This window comes from Scyliorhinus torazame, chromosome 7 (genome assembly GCF_047496885.1).
Source record: "Scyliorhinus torazame isolate Kashiwa2021f chromosome 7, sScyTor2.1, whole genome shotgun sequence".
Lineage (NCBI taxonomy): Eukaryota > Metazoa > Chordata > Chondrichthyes > Carcharhiniformes > Scyliorhinidae > Scyliorhinus > Scyliorhinus torazame.
Window position 1 is genome coordinate 30,538,798 of NC_092713.1, and position 15,737 is coordinate 30,554,534.

Below are 15,737 nucleotides of genomic sequence, written 5' to 3' on the forward strand. Positions count from 1 at the left end.
CAGGGTCCGGGGCGGGGAGGCTGTCAGTTATCCAGGGTCCGGGGCGTGTGTCAGTTATCCAGGGTCCGGGGCGGGGAGGCTGTCAGTTATCCAGGGTCCGGGGCGGGGAGGCTGTCGGTTATCCAGGGTCCGGGGCGGGGAGGCTGTCAGTTATCCAGGGTCCGGGGCGGGGCGTGTGTCAGTTATCCAGGGTCCGGGGCGGGGAGGCTGTCAGTTATCCAGGGTCCGGGGCGGAGTCGCTTTGGCGGGCATTTTGTCGGCGCTTTCTCCTTGTCTCTCACTCTCTCGGGTGTGAGGCCGGTCTCGGCGGTCGGGGTCTCGCCTCTCGGGGACGGTTGTCGGCGGCCGCTTTTCTCCGGTAAGAGCCCCGTTAGTGCCGGTGCTGTGTCTGACATGTGGGCTATCTGGGAAGAAGCGGAGGTCAAGGCTTGTGGCCTCCTCCAAACTGCAGCCAAATCCTCCTCCTCCGGCCACAATCGGCTGTGTTTAAAACATTAAATATACCTGAAAATTTATCACATGTTCCTCCTGGATTTGCAGTGCAACAAGGCGCAGATTAAAGGTTTCCCGCAGCTAACACACAAACAGGATTATCACCGATATGCGGGGTCTTTTCTCATTAATTCATGTTTATCGTGTTGGCATTTTAAAAAGGTCAGTATTTCAGCAGCCCCCTGTCCAGTAGAGAGCCGCAAATTCCTGAGGCTCAATCATTTATTTCCCTTTTTTGTTGTTCAGACTAACTCCTGAACCTCGCCTTTCTGGCATTAATGTGCCTGTGGGAATCTGGGGAATGTGTCGGACAATCTTGTCCATTTGGATCAGATGTTAAACTGAGAGATCTCTTGGCCGCTGGGATTCTTCCTCGCTCTGGATCGAACCCAGGAGCAGGGACTTATCCCGGTGTCTCGGCCAACATTCGTCCCGCGATCAACACCAGCAAAGACCGACTATCTGCTTGTTCACCGAAAAGATTTGCCTTTATATAGTGCCTACCGGGTGCCCCAGACTGCTTTACAGCTCATGGCGCAGCTATTTGAAGGTGTTGCTGTTGCTCTAATCATAGAATCCCTACAGGGCACAATGTGGCCATTCAGCCCATCAAGTCTACACAAACCCTTTGAAAGAGCACCCTACCCATCCCCACTCACTCCCCTGTCCACCTGCCCTATCCCTGTAACTCCATAACCAAACCTGCACATCCCTGGATACTTGCTGGGCAATTTAGCACGGCCAAACCACCTAACCTGCACGCCTTTGGATAATGTAGAAACCGTGGCACCAATTTGTACATACCAAGCTCCTATAGACAGCATTGTGATAATGACCAGTTGATCTGTTTGCTGATGTTGATGGAGGAGGGATAACTGTTGTCCTGGACATTGGAGACAACCCCCCTATTCTTTGAAATAATGCTATAGTATCTGTGCTATAGGGGCTGCCAACAGTGCCAGAGACCTGGGTTCAATTCCGACCTTGGGTAACTGGAGTTTGCACGTTCTTGGATTTCCTCTGGGTGCTCCGGTTTCCTCCCACAGACCTGTGTAGGTTTTGTGGATTGGCCGTGATAAATTGTCCCTTAGTGCCCAAAAGGTTAAGTGGGGTTCCGGGGATAGAGCAGGGGAGTGGGCCTTTGTGGGGTGGTCTTTCAGAGGGCCAGTGCAGATCTGATGGGCCAAATGACCTCTTGCACTGTAGGGATTCTATGGATCTTTTAAATTCCCCTGTGAGGGCCTCAGTTTAATGTCAAGATGACACCTCTGACAGTGCAGCACTTCCTCAGTCCATCTCCCTTTAAGAAATACACACTGGTTTTCAGTATTGCATGCTAGTTTTAGCTTGTACTAGCTTCTAGTGATTTTGTAGCTGCACACAATTGTTTCAATGAGCTGACAGCATGATGTATGCATGCAGCCGCAATGGGTTAATTGTGTATTGAGATCACCGTGCCAATTTACAGCTAATGGAGCAGCACTTTTAAGGTGTAGCAGTTGCTCTAATCATAGAATCCCTACAGTGCAGAAGGCAGCCATTCAGCCCATATACCAGGCGCCACGTTGCACAGTAGTTAGCACTGTTGCTTCACAGCACCAGGGTCCCAGGTTCGATTCCCGGCTTGGGTCACTGTGCGGAGTGTACACATTCGCCCCGTGTCTGCGTGGGTTTCCTCCGGGTGCTCCGGTTTCCTCTCAAGTCCCGAAAGACGTGCTTGTTAGGTAAATTTGACATTCTGAATTCCCCCTCAGTGTTCCCGAACAGGCCCCGGAATGGGGCGACTAGGGGATTTTCCCAGTAACTTCATTGTAGTGCTCCACCACTTGATGATTGAGCTTCCACAGCCCCTTGGGGTAGACAATTCCAAAGATTCACCACCCTCTGACTGAAGAAATTCCTTCTCATCTCAGACTTAAATGGCCTACTTCTTATCCTGAGATTATTTCCCCTTGTTTTAGAGACACCAGCCAAGGGAAACATCTTGCCTACATCTACCTTGCCACATCCTGGAAGATTTTTTGTCAGCTGCAATGAGATCACTCCTCATTCTTTTATTCCAGGGAATACAGGCCCAGTCTCATTAGAGAATCACATCATCCTAGGGATTAATCTGGTGAACCTCCATTGCACTCCCTCTGGCAAGTTGACACCAAGGCAGCATTTGACCGAGTATGGCATCAAAGAGCCTTAGCAAAACTGAGTAAATGGGAATCGGGGGGGGAAACTCGCCGTTGTTTGGAGTCATACCTGACACAAAGAAAGATGTTTGTGGTGGTTGGTGGTCAATCATCTCAGCTCCAGGACATCACTGCAGGAGTTGCTTATAGTGCCCTAGGCCCAACCATCTTCAGGTGCTGAACAATGACCACCCTTCCATGATAAAGTCAGAAGTGGGAGCATTCGCAGATGAATGTTCGCCATTCACGACTCAGGTAATGAACCAGTCCATGTTCAAATGCAGCAAGACCTGGACAATATCCAGGCTTGGGCTGACAAGTGGCAAGTTACATCCGCACCATACAAGTGCCAGGCAATGACCATCTACAAGAGAGGATCAAATAAGCCTACTTGTGACAATACAAAGATTTTTTTAAAAATCAAAATCCTGGAGGTTACCATTCATCAGAAACTGAACTGGACTCACCATAGGTAGCACAGTGATTAGTACTGTTGCTTCAGAGCGCCAGGGACCCGGGTTCGATGCCCGGCTCTGGTCACTGTCTGTGCAGAGTCTGCATGTTCTCCCTGTGTCTATGTTGGTTTCCTCCGGGTGTTTCGGTTTCCTCCCACAAGTCCCAAAAGACGTATTTGTTAGGTGAATTGGACATTCTGAATTCTCCCTCAGTGTACCTGAACAGGCTTCGTAGTATGTTGACAAGGGGATTTTCATAGTATCTTCATTACAGTGTCCATGTGAAGTTTGTTCATTTGCCCCATGTCTGTATGGGTCTCACCCCAACAACCCAAAGATTTGCAGGATAAGTGGATTGGCCATGCTAAATTGGCCCTTAATTGGGGGGAAAAAAATCTTAGTCACTGCCTCAAAAAGCCCAATGAAGTTAGTGAGACAACTTCCCTTTCACAAAACCATGCTGCCTATCACATATAATTGTTTCCAAATGTGAGTGAATCCTGTCCCTAAGAATCTTCTCCAATAATTTCACTACCATTGACGCAAGGTTCATCGGCCTATAATTTCCTGGATTATCCCTGCTACCCTTCTTAAACAAAAGAACAAAATTGGCTACTCTCCAGTCCTTTGGGACTTCACCTGTAACCAGTGGGGATACAAAGATTTCTGCCAAGGTCCCAGCAATATCCTCCCTGCCTCCCTTAGTATTCTGGGGTAGATACGATCAGGCCCTGAGGACTTACCGACTGTAATGCTTTTTAAGATAGCTCTAAAAAAAATTCCTAACCTCGAGTGTGGGACCTTATGAAAAGCTTTCTGAAAATCCAAATACACTACATCCGTGATTATCCTTTATGCTACAACTTATATCCTCAAAAAAACATGATTTTCCTTTCATGTATCTATGTTGACTGCCCAATTTTACCATTCTTTTCTAAATGTCCAATTAGCTCATTCATTACAATAGACTCTTAACATTTTCCCTACAACTGATGTCAAATTAACAGGTCTAATAGTTCTCTTTTTCTTCCTTTTTAAATAGTGGGATTACATTTGCTATTTTCTACTTTCCAGTCCTCGGGAACCTTTCCAAAATCGATAGAATTTTAAAAGTTAGCCAGCACTGCATCCACTATCTCTATAGCCACCTCTTCCACTCTGGAATGATGCTCATCTGGTCCAGGGGATTTATCAACCTTCAGTCCAGTTAATGTTTCAAGTACAACCTCTTTATCACTACCAATTTATTTTAATTGCTCAATTTCACAAGTCCTTTGGTGACCTTGTATTTCTGGGAAATTTTCTGTATCTTTCGTGAAAATAGATGCTAAGTAACTGTTTAGTTGCTCTGCCATTTCCCTGTTCTCCACTATAAATTCTCCTGTAATGGCTAGCTGACAACAAAGGAAAATGGCATTGCCTCCTGTGGGTTGGCCGCGCACCACCACAATGACCAGGGCTATGTCAGATTGGCAACAGATGGCAACACCAGAGGCAACATCCCACAATGACATCTAGTAACTTAAATGTGGCAGAACCTGCCTCTCAAGGATTAGGTGTTTCATGGAAGAATGCTGACGAGTCAAATCCATCATTGAAAGCAGTGAGTTCCTCACAGCCAAGTCTACACTCTTACTCTAATTTCCTCTAATCGTTTTCCCTGCTGGAAATGTGGAATCTTTTTCCTTCAGCGATCTGCTCTCAATGAGCCTGGTCTCTTGCAGGGAAGCCATTTCAATGTTCAACCTATCAAGTTCCATGTTGATTACTCCGGTCTTGACATGTTGTACACCAGCTGCAAGTCACCTGTCAATCCCCTGCACACAGTCCTGTTCCTGTTTTGTTTGTTTGTCTGATGTAATGGATTCCATCCACTTGTTGAGCAGAAACTCTAAGCTCAAGTTTAGAGGCAGATGGTCAGTGGCAGGTCAGCACCATACTAATCATGGAACTAGTGGACAGTGACTGACCAGTGGAACATGATGGTCTCTCATTCTCTACGTCAGTTGAGTCGAGCTTATCGCTCGTAAATGCTGTCCCTTGTGTTAATGCTCTGTGTGAATACTGGAGTGTCATCTTCAGGGTTTCCCTCAATCTCCTTGTGTCATGTAAGAGTCCCTTTAAAAATGTGTGTTCTCAAATTGCAGCAGTGATGTCAGAGTGTGGGTGGAAATGGGTTGTCTTTCTGTCTTTCACTTGAAGTTTGAGCTGAAAAGCTGCTTTGTGGCTCTGTTTAGTTTTGTTTTAGATTTGGAGAAGCTGCAGTCACAGCAAGATGTGTATGATTCTCTGCAAGCTAAAGAATGTTCATTTGGTGATTTCAAAGTGGTAACTGCTCTCAATAGAGAATTTAAACCTGCTGTCCTTCTGTAAAAAGGGTTTTTGTCTTATGGATGTCTTGTAGAGTACTGTATTCTTTGGGGGGTGTATTTGAATTGATGGCTGCTAAGATGTTCACTGTATGTTCATATAATGTTAACTGGGTTCATAGAATAAACATTTTTTTGTTTAAAAATACTCTTAGTTCCCTGTTGCATCACACCTGTAAAGTGGGCCCTTGTGTTCCCCATAACCAAAATCTATTTAAAGTTGTGGGTCAGGTGAACTCCATGATATACTTTGGGGTTCTCTAAACCCTGGACCATAACACTTGGTTGAGTCCAAGGAGTTGCTGGAGTAACTACGTTTGGTACCAGGTGTTGCTGGAAAGACGGCACATTTCACCATTAGTCTGCTTTGGACTCCACTCCAGATTTATTGTCAGGGTTTACTCCATTAGCCTTCAACTCTCCTGAGGTATCCACAAGGCAGTGGGGCTATTTCCAAAAACAGTAACCTGGGGCCAAGAGGAACTCTGTTTCTGTGTGCTGCCACGAGGAGGCATAACTGCTGTTTTGCCAATGGCGAGGCTGTGTACTGACCAGGAGAGTTCTACATGTTTAGCTCTCCTTTTCACATTACTGTGACCCAGTGGCATAGGCTGAAAATCAGAAGCAAATTGGCACACAGAGACCGGAACAATGCTAACTTTCATCACTTGCACGCTAGATGCATCACATTGATTTGTTGGGCGCATAAATTTAAGATGCAGAGAATAGGGCAGTTGGATTGCTCGAGCAAAGAACAAAGAAAAGTACAGCACAGGAACAGGCCCTTCGGCCCTCCAAGCCCGTGCCGACCATGCTGCCCGTCGAAACTAAAATCTTCTGCACTTCCAGGGTCTGTATCCCTCTATTCCCATTCTATTCATATATTTGTCAAGATGTCCCTTACATGTCACTATCATCCCTGCTTCCACCACCACCTCCGGCAGCGAGTTCCAGGCACCCACTACCCTCTGTGTAAAAAAAAAAAAAAACTTGCCTCGTACATCTCCTCTAAACCTTGCCCCTCGCACCTTAAACCTATGCCCCCTAGTAATTGACCCCTCTACGCTGGGGAAAAAGCCTCTGACTATCCACTTTGTCTATGCCCCTCATCATTTTGTAGACCTCTATCAGGTCGCCCCTCAATCTCCGTCGTTCCAGTGAGAACAAACCGAGTTTATTTAACCTCTCATAGCTAATGCCCTCCATACCAGGCAACATCCTGGTAAATCTCTTCTGCACCCTCTCTAAAGCCTCCACATCCTTCTGGTCGTGTGGCGACCAGAATTGAGCACTATACTCCAAGTGTGGCCTAACTAAGGTTCTTTACAGCTGCAACATGACTTGCCAATTTTTATACTCAATGCCCCGGCCAATGAAGGCAAGCATGTTGTATGCCTTCTCCACCTGTGTTGCCCCTTTTAATGACCTGTGGACCTGTACACCTAGATCTCTCTGACTGTCAATACTCTTGAGGGTTCTACCATTCACTGTATATTCCCTACCTGTATTAGACCTTCCAAAATGCATTCCCTCACATTTGTCTGGATTAAACTCCATCTGCCATCTCTCCCCCCAAGTCTCCAAACAATCTAAATCCTGCTGTATCCTCATCGCTATTCCCAAATCCACCAACCTTTATGTCGTCTGCAAACTTACTAATCAGACCAGTTACATTTTCCTCCAAATCATTTATATATACTACGAACAGCAAAGGTCCCAGCACTGATCCCTGCGAAACACCACTCGTCACAGCCCTGCAATCAGAAAAGCACCCTTCCATTGCTACTTTCTGCCTTCTATGATCTTGCCAGCTCACCCCTGATCCCGTGTGACTTCACCTTTTGTACCAGTCTGCCATAAGACACCTTGTCAAAGGCCTTACTGAAGTCCATCTTGACAACATCCACTGCCCTACCTGCATCAATCATCTTTGTGACCTCCTCGAAAAACTCTAGCGATGTACTGATGGACATAATGGGCAGAATGCTTTAAAAAAATTTTAAAGTACCCAATTCAATTTTTTTCCAATTAAGGAGCAATTTAAGGTGGCCATTCCACCTACCCTGCACATCTTTGCTTGTGGGGGAGAGACCCATGCACACACCAAGAGAATGTGCAAACTCCAAATGGACAGGGGCTGGGATCTAACCCGGGTCTGGGACCGAACCCGTGTCCTCGCGCCGTGAGGCAGCAGTGTTAACCACTGCACCACTGTGCTGCCCCGGAATGGTTTATTTTGGCAATGTTACCAGGATGACCAGAATGATGCTGTAGGTTGGAGAATCTAGTTAGGGTGGCACCGTGGTTAGCACTGCTGCCTCACAGCGCCAGGGACCCATGCTCAATTCCACCCTTGACCTTGGGTGACTGTGTGGAGTTTGCATGTTCTCCCAATGTCTGCGTGGTTTTCCTCCCGGGTGCCCCGGTTTCCTCCCACAGTCCAAAGATTTGCAGATTAAGTGGATTGGCCATGCTAAATTTCCCCTTCGTGTCCAAGGAGTTAGGTGGGGTTACGGGGATAGGATGGAGAAGTGTGCCTAGGTAGGGTGCTCTTTAAGAGGGTCGGTGCAGACTCGATGCGCTGAATGGCATCTTTTTGTACTGTACGGATTCTATAATGTGAACTGAACCAGTGTTTTACCAATCCAAGCAAAAGCGTGGAGAGAGGCATGCTGGTTGCCCTGTGTCGTTGCACTGCCACAAGGTTCTTTTTTAATGTTTGATTGAAAACATCTTTAACAATCAGTAGATGAAGACAAGTTTATTTTTTTAAATAGCTTGTTTGAGAAGTACTTTTTCTTTTCTTTGACCCACATCCAACATAATTCTTTGCCAGTCAAAATTAAGAGATAGATGGTATAGGGAGACAAAAGTCACGTGTTGAGGTTGTGCGACATTTTTTGTTTGTTTTTCCTTTTCTCTGACAAACCTCTCATGGGTTTAGAGGCTTTGGACTAGTGCCCAAGGGATGTGGAGGAAAGCTGTTAAACTGCTGTCCCTTTTTGAAGGGCATTTGGTTATTTTAAGTTTTGGTTTGGTTTCACAACAAATACTTTGATTGGGACGTTGAACACATTTCAAGCTTCACAGCAGAAGAAAATGGGCTTGGTGTATCGCTTGGCCAATTATCCCAATATATTTGTGCAATATGTCCCAAATATTGGGTTGGAGGACACAAATGTGCAAACAAAACAATACGCGCATTGCATTGTAATGCTGTGGGTGTTGAGTCAGTGCTAGCAAATATAACTTCTTTGCAGTTGAGTCTCAGATGTATTTTGCAGTGGTTCCCCATGCACAGACCTGTTTGCCAATCCTGTCAGAAGTAAGGGTCTCACCCATTCCTCAGCCAGGAGAGGCAACATACAGCCTGTCTCTATGTAACTTTGGAAGAAAGTCAGCTGCACTCTTATTCACTTGGGGAGTGATATGTTCTCATGGAGTCATTACGGCACAGGTAGAGACCATTTGGCCAATGCTGACTCTCTGGAGCAATTCAGTCAGTCCCATTCCCCTTCTCTATCCCTGTAGCCCTGCAAGTTTATTCCCCTCAAACTTCCATCCAATTTCCTCTTGAAGCCACTTATTGTCTCCGCTTCCACTAGGCAATGAGGTGCAGGTCATTACCATTCACCGTGTAAGAACAGTTCTTGCTTACATTTCTCCTTCCTGAAATATGATGACCAGAACTGGTTATGGCCCAACCAGAGCTTTTAATATATTCAGCATAACTTTCCAGCTTTTTCACCTACTTTTATGAAGTCCAAGATCCCAAATGCTTTGCTAACTGCTCTCTCAATATGTCCTTCCATCTCAAAGATTGATGCGCATGAACCCCTGGGTCCCTCTGTCTCTGCACACTTTTTAGAACTGTACTAATGCAGGGGGGGTCATGTCTGACAAATCTGTTAGAATTCTTTGAGGAAGTAACAAGGAAGTTAGACAAAGGAGAACCAGTGGATGTGATTTATTTAGATTTCCAGAAGGCCTTTGACAAGGTGCCACATAGGAGAATGTTAAATAGGTTAAGAGCCCATGGTGTTAAGGGAAGATCCTGGCATGGATGACGAATGTGATATAAAATAGTTACTTTAGAGATATTAGTTAATGTAATGTAGAAATAAGCCACTTTGATTCTGGTTAGTTCAGAGACAAAGGATTTTAGACCGCATGGAAAAAGCAGGAAGAGGTGTGTCTATGAGAGTGATGCTGGATTGATAGGGGCCGGAGAAAGGGATTGGAAGTGAGCCAATCAGAATAGATCAAACAGGTCAGGAGGGACATAGGATGACCTATGGGCGTCGAGTATGTGAAACTTGATGCCATTTGAATGTATCAGTACTGAGCTCTTTGTCTGGGACACTCACTTAGTCCCGGAGCTGCAGAGAGCAACATGTTATCTGTATCACTGTGGACTAGGTTTAGCTTGCAAGCTGAATAAAATAACTAATGTTATACCTGCAAATCCATCTCGACTTTTATTGAGGCCAGACTGATGGGTAAAGAAATTTGGGATTCAACATGAATAGAGGATTGGCTGACTGGCAGAAGGCAGAGAGTGGGAATAAATGGGTCTTTTTCAGGATGGCAGCTGGTGACTGGTGGTGTGCCTTTTTAAATCTTTATTGTCACAAGTAGGCTTGCATTAACACTGCAAAGAAGTTACTGTGAAAATACCCTAGTCGCCACATTCCGGCGCCTGTTTGGGTACACGGAGAATTTAGAATGTCCAATTCACCTAACAGCACGTCTTTCGGGACTTGTGGGAGGAAACCAGAGCACCCGGAGGAAACCCATGCAGACATGGGGGGAACATGCAGACTCCGCACAAGACAGTGACCCAAGCGGGAATCGAATCTGGGACCCTGGAGCTGTGAAGCAACTGTGCTAACCATTTGTGCTACCGTGCTGCTAGGAGAGTGGGCAAATAAGTGGCAAATGGAATACAATGTGGAAAGTGAGAGGTTATGCACTTTGGAACGAGAAATGGAGGCATAGACTATTTTCTAAGTGGGGAAATGCTTAGGAAACCAGAAGCACAAAGGAACTTGGGAGTCCTTGTTCACGATTCTCTTAAGGTTAACAATCCTGTTGCTACCCTGGGAATTATTTCAAAGAAGAGCAGGATGTGCTGGCCTTGGAAAGGATCCAGAGTCCAGAGGAGGTTCACAAGAATGATCCCTGGAATGAACAGCTTGTCGTATGAGGAACAAGCTCTGTACTCTTTGGAGTTTAGAAGGATATGGGGGGATCTTATTGAAACTTACAGGATACTGCGAGGCCTGGATAGAGTGGACGTGGAGAGGATGTTTCCACTTGAAGGAAAAGCTAGAAGCAGAGGACATAATCTCAGACTAAAGGGACGATCCTTTCAACGGAGTTGAGGAGGAATATCTTCAGCCAGAGGGTGGTGAATCTGTGGAACTCTTTGCCGCAGAAGGCTGTGGAGGCCAAATCACTGAGTGTCTTTAAGACAGAGATAGATAAGTTCTTGATTAATCAGGGGATCAGGGGTTATGGGGAGAAGGCAGGAGAATGGGGATGAGAAAAATATCAACCATGATTGAATGGCGGAGCAGACTCGATGGGCCTAATTTCCTAATTCTGCTCCTATGTCTAATGCCTTTTTCTATCCCTTTGCCACATACGCATCACCAGTAATGCTCTGGGGACCTGGGTTCAAATCCCACCACTTCAGGTGGTGAAATTTGAATTCAATAAAAATCTGGAATTAAAAGTTGAATGTTGACCATGAAGCCATTGTTATAAAATCCCATTCAATTCACCAATGTCCTTTAGGGAAGGAAATCTGTTGTCCTTGCCTGGTCTGGCCTACAGGTGACTCCAAACCCACAGCTCTTAACTGTTCCCTCAAGGGCAATTAGGGATGGACAATAAATACCTGCACAGCCTGCGATGCCCATGTCCCACTAGTGAATAAAAAAATGCACTGCTCTGTATTGAAACCCATGCTGCTTGTCTGACCATTCATCTAGCCTATCTATGTCCTGCTGCAATTGATTGGTATCATAGAATTTACAGTGCAGAAGGAGGCCATTCGGCCCATCGAGTCCGCACCGGCTCTTGGAAAGAGCACCCTACCCAAGGTCAACACCTCCACCCTATCCCCATAACCCAGCAACCCCACCCAACACTAAGGGCAATTGTGGTCACTAAGGGCAATTTATCATGGCCAATCCACCTAACCTGCACATCTTTGGACTGTGGGAGGAAACCGGAGCACCCGGAGGAAACCCACGCACACACGGGGAGGATGTGCAGACTCCGCACAGACAGTGACCCAAGCCAGAATCGAACCTGGACCCTGGAGCTGTGAAGCAATTGTGCTATCCACAATGCTACCGTGCTATGGTATCATTCCACTGTCAGTGACACCTCCAATCTTTGGATCATCAGGAGGTTTACTCTGTGTTCCAATATCCAGATCATTTATTTATATATAATATATCAATCAGTGGTTCCAGCACTGGGGAACACCACAGCCTATGATCCTGCAGTCTGAAAAGCAGCTTGCTATTTCCTGTCCTTAAGCCAATGTTTTTATCAAAGCTTACACTGATCCTTCTATTCCATGAGCCATAGCTTTGTCGACCAACCTTTTATGTGGTTCTTTGTCAAATGCTTGCTTAAATCTATCTAGACAGCAAGCATTGCTTTCCCTTCATCGACCTTCTATGTTACTTCATCAAAAAATTCATTTAGATTAGTCAAGCATGACCTGCCTTCTACAGTGCTGGCTATCCTTAAATTAACCCAAACCTCTCCAAGTGCCTGTTGATTCCCTCCCTTGATTACATTGGCATCCTTTTATCATACAGCAAATCTGTTGGGATGGGACAGTTTCAGATGGTGCACTTCTGCTGATGGCTGAAGAGATCAATCTCGGAGAGCAGGTTCTGCCTGGCTCTGTAAGGGGCTGTTTAGCACAGGGCTAAATCGCTGGCTTTGAAAGCAGACCAAGGCAGGCCAGCAGCACGGTTCAATTCCCGTACCAGCCTCCCCGAACAGGCGCCGGAATGTGGCGACTAGGGGCTTTTCACAGTAACTTCATTTGAAGCCTACTTGTGACAATAAGCGATTTTCATTTCATAAGTGCCGCATATTATTGTTTCTAAAACCTTGCCCACCACTGATGTTAAATTGACCAGCCTGTAGTTACTAGAAATGTCCTTGCATCCTCTCTTGAATAACATCTGTCATCCCAGTCGTCAGGCACCTCCCTAGTATCTAGGGAAATTGTGAGATTATGGCGAGCTCTTTGCTATCGCCGTTCCCACTTCCTTTAGCAACCTGGGATGCCAGCCTGCCTATCAGCTTTGACTCCACCCATTACCTCCACCATTTGCGTCTCCTCCGATATTTTGTCAGCATCCTCTTCCTTACTAAACAACAGTGAAGAGCTGGGATCAAAATTAAAATCCCAGCAGTCTGAAATATTAGTGACTAGTTAACTGTAGGTCAGTTTGTGCCTGGCTTTGAATGCAGCTTAGGCGAGTTTGATAAAATCCTTCACTTCCATTGTCAGGATCTTGTCCTTAATTGACAATTTCAATCCGAGTCTAAAATGCTACCGGTGCTGGAAGTTGTCGTTGAGACAGGTTGAGGCAACGGTGAGAGATTTACTCTGATTTTCATGCTTCATCTCCCCATCTTGGTGTTTGATACTGATACGTGATGGTAAAAGACTCCAATTTAACCACATCATAGCTTTCACTTTGGGGCATTCCTCTTCAGTTCAATCCAATCTCTGTAATGAGGTCTAGAATAAACTGACATTGAAATTGCCTGAGAAGTTGGCTTTGCCAGCCAATTATTTTTCCAGTTGAATACACTATTATGAGAACCCATCAAACACTTGGATGTATTAACCTGTTATTTTTTTTATAACACTTCCTGGTTAAATGCACCCACTGTGTCTTTTAGCGAACTCTGCCAATGTCACATTGACTGAACTTCAGCTGTACAACTTAAATTTTCCGGCTACTCTGCCGGAAACTTTAACTAATAAAACTGTACGGCTATCATGTTGACATTTAAAATAGGTTATTCCAGAGAACTGACTGGTTTTTGAACCCAACTTGGCTATCTATATCTGGGGAGGGGGAAATGCATGTGGAGGAATTATTTTCTGCATTGAACAGCTTTTGCTGGAGTCAACTAAAGTATATAACATGAGTCTATCCCATATACTGTGGGCAAATAAGTGTAGAATTTTCTTGTTGAGATGATAGGCAAGTCATAAGATTTGCATTCCTTAGGGGCTGTTTAGCACAGGGCTAAATCGCTGGCTTTGAAAGCAGACCAAGGCAGGCCAGCAGCATGGTTCAATTCACGTAACAGCCTCCCCGAACAGGCGCTGGAATGTGGCGACTAGGGGCTTTTCACAGTAACTTCATTTGAAGCCTACTTGTGACAATAAGCGATTTTCATTTCCTTTCATTTCATTACCGGCACAGCTGTAAAAATTGACATTCTTTTATATTATTGAGACATTAAGAGGTAGGAACAGAAGTAGGCCACTCGGCTCATCGAGTCTGCTCCGCCATTCAATGAGATCACGGCTGATCTGATAATCCTCAATTGCGCTTTCCTGCCATACCCTTGATTCCCTTGCTGATTAAAAATCTGTCTAACTCAGTCTTGAGCATACTTTAATGCCTCAGCCTCCGCAGCACTTTCCTGCGATAAAGAATTCAACAGTATTATTACCCTTTTGAGAGAAGAAATTCCTTCTCATCTCTGTCTTAAATGGACGATCCCTTACTCTGAGATTATGCACTCTGGTACTAGATTTGTCCACAAGAGTAAACATTCTCTCAGCATCTACCCTGAGAATCCTATGTCTCAGTAAGGTCGCCCCTCATTCTTCTAAACCCCAATTAGTACAGGCCCAATCTACACAACCTCTACTTATAAGAAAATCCCTCCATACCCAGGATCAACCTTATGAACCATCTCTGGATTGCCTCCAATGTCAGTATATCTTTCCCTAGATAAGGGGACCAAAACTGTTCACAGTATTCCACGTGTGGTCTAACTAGTGCTGACGAGGACCCCAAATCCTTCTGTGCTGCAGCCTTTCCCCATTGAAATAATGTTCAGCTCCTTTATTCTTCCTACCAAAGTGCATAACTTCATATTTTCCGACATTATATTCCATCTGCCAAGTTTTTGCCCACTCACCTAACCTGTCCATATCCCTCTGTGGACTCTTAGAACCATAGAATTCCTACAGTGCAGAAGAAGGACATTTGGCCCATTGAATCTGCCCGACCCTCTGAAAGAGCACCATACCTTGGCACAGTCCTCCGGCCTATCCCCATAACCCTACCTAACCTGCACATCTTTGTGCAAGGAGCAATTTAGCATGGCCAATCCACCTAACCTGCACATATTTGAACTGTGGGAGGAAACTGGAACACCCAGAGAAAACACACAGAGACATGGGGAGAAAATGCAAACTCCACACAGTCACCCAAGGCTAGAATTGAACCCAGGTCCCTGGTGCTGTGAGGCAGCAGAGCTAAACATTGTGCCACCATGCTGCACCTTGTGAGACCCTCAACCATTTGCCTTCCCACCTATTTTTGTGTCATCTACAAACTTGGCAATAGTGCATTCACTTCCCTTTTCCAAGTCATTAATGTACATTGTGAATAATTGTGGCACCCAGTCCGGATCCCTATGGCACTCTACTAGTTACAGGTCCCATCCTGATAATGTTCTTCTTATCCCAACTTGTCTTCTGTCAGTTACCCAATCCTCTATCCGTGCTATTATACTACTCTCAACACCATGGCTCTGATCTTATTAAGTAGCCTTTTATGCAGTACCTTGTCGAATGCTTGTTGGAAATCCAAGTATTTTATATCTTCTGGTTCCCCTTCATCTATCCTGCTTGTTAACACCTCAAAGAATTCTAATAAATTTATCAGGCATGATTTACCCTTCATGAAGCCACGCTGACGCTGCTTGATTTTATTTATGCATTTCTAAATGCTCTGCTATTACGCCCTTTATAATGGACTCTAACATTTTCCCAATGACAGAGTTAAGCTAACTGGCCTATAGTTACTTGCTTTTTGTCTGTCTCCTTTTTTGAATAAAGGTGTGACATTGGCAGTTGCATTGGTATTCTTGAATCCTCTGGGACTTTTCCAGAATTTAAGGATGCTTGAAAGAATATTACCAGTGCATCCACTATCTCTGTAGCTACTTCC

The 15,737-nt window shown here is 45.2% G+C and overlaps 1 protein-coding gene across 2 annotated transcripts in view; it reads left to right on the top strand.

Annotated features, from left to right (window-relative positions):
• The first annotated feature begins 217 nt into the window (after positions 1 to 217).
• cdc7 (cell division cycle 7 homolog (S. cerevisiae)) overlaps positions 218 to 15,737 on the top strand; it is a 69,134-nt gene continuing 53,614 nt past the window's right edge. For both annotated transcript variants that reach the window (XM_072510474.1, XM_072510475.1), the window contains exon 1: positions 218 to 358. The gene's annotated coding sequence lies outside the window, so the exon portion shown is untranslated. The remainder of the gene's footprint in view (positions 359 to 15,737) is intronic.